Genomic DNA, 1,459 nt, shown 5'->3' with positions numbered 1-1,459 from the left:
AAAGGAGATGCGACGGACATCTGGGCGAGCGTTTATCCCGTTTCTGGGAAGTGACGTCACTTTCGGGGCGCCGGTTTTGGTTCAGGAGGTAAGGGCTTTTTGCGTCTAACGCATCTTGAATGTTTGGATCAGGAAGGGTGATTTGGGACTCGTTTACCTTGCAGTGTGGCAGAGGAGATTAGCAGACACGAGATGCAAACAGATTTCACTACGAGGTTTTTATTAGCACGTTGAGTGCATTGAGCACCGCGAGTCATTTACCACAGGTATGTGATATTCTCTTCTGCCTAAACTAACAATTAAAGTGGGAGGATCATCTCCTTAACTTAATGTTAATTTTTAACAGCGATACAAGCGTGGAGGTGTTGCAGCAGGCTTGGCAGCCTTTGAAGGCTCGGCAGACTCTAAAGGCTGGCAGACGCTGTCGGCTCGCGCTACTTACCGACTGTTTATCTACGTGTGACACTAAACGACCCTGAAGTGGATGGGATGGCGTTTCACGTATAAATGTGACTGTTTCCATCCGGTCGTGGACTGTATTCAAGCTGATCGAAGCACGCGTCGAATGTACAGCCTGCTAGGACACTTCTAAAATTGATCCTTAATTTGACAGTACTCCTCGACTGTTGAACTGAGGCTGGGGGAAATAATTGCACACTGACAAATTCTCTATGTCACCCTTGTATTTATATAGTTTATATATGGGTGTTTAATCCGAATTCTGCATTCATTATTGTGTGATGACCTGATCTACTGTTTGTGACATTGTCGTTCATTTCTCTGTCAGGAAGTTTGTGGGGTGGTCTAGAATCCCCCGCTAACGTGCTGAGCACGGTCATTATAGAGAAACTGGCCTGTTTGGCCGTGCGTGTGATTTGTATATGCTTCTTTGACACCCTTGATGTGAGAGTGCATGTTTCGTGTATCATTTTTTTGTATTGAATATTCTTTGTCCTTTTCCTTCAGAATCTGGGGCCATTCGTGGTTCCTGAAGTCTTCTGGGTGTGGTGGTGGTTTGATTGACAGTCTGCAGTGTTCACAGTGAGTGTAGTGTTGTGAGAGAGCACGAGTGGTTGCAGTGTTGATCTGATAGCCAGGACAAATTCCCCAGGTTCTGAAGTGGTGTGTTTGTGTGTGTGTGTGTGTGTGTGTGTGTGTAATGTGTGACGTGTCTGGTTTTAAGATTCTTTATTAAAAAGTGTGTTTAGTAAATTATGCTTTTTCAATAAACTGTTTGTACTTTCACCATTGTCTGGTATCTGACTCAGCCATTGCGTACCTGTGTGCTTTATGTACTCAAACTATTTCTGGGTTCCCGGATTACATCTGGGTGGCGTAGTCGGAATTCACCTAAAGTCTCAAACTGCCACAACAAGAAAGATAAAAACAAGAAAACATTGCAATGTGAAATGTTTTATATTAAAAAATCAGTTACAAGTTACAAACATTTACAATTTAG

At 43.3% G+C, this 1,459-nt stretch overlaps 1 long non-coding RNA gene across 1 annotated transcript; it reads left to right on the top strand.

The window, feature by feature from the left end:
• Positions 1-1,245, top strand: LOC311077857. The gene is made up of 2 exons (XR_014605008.1): positions 1-266; positions 347-1,245. It is a non-coding gene; the product is annotated as an uncharacterized lncRNA (long non-coding RNA).
• The last annotated feature ends 214 nt before the right edge of the window (positions 1,246-1,459 follow it).

Source organism: Abramis brama (genome assembly GCF_963993115.1).
Source record: "Abramis brama genome assembly, chromosome: 2".
In the NCBI taxonomy this organism is placed as follows: Eukaryota; Metazoa; Chordata; class Actinopteri; order Cypriniformes; family Leuciscidae; genus Abramis; species Abramis brama.
The sequence above is the reverse complement of the archived record's forward strand: the minus strand, read 5'-3'. Positions and strand labels throughout refer to the sequence as shown.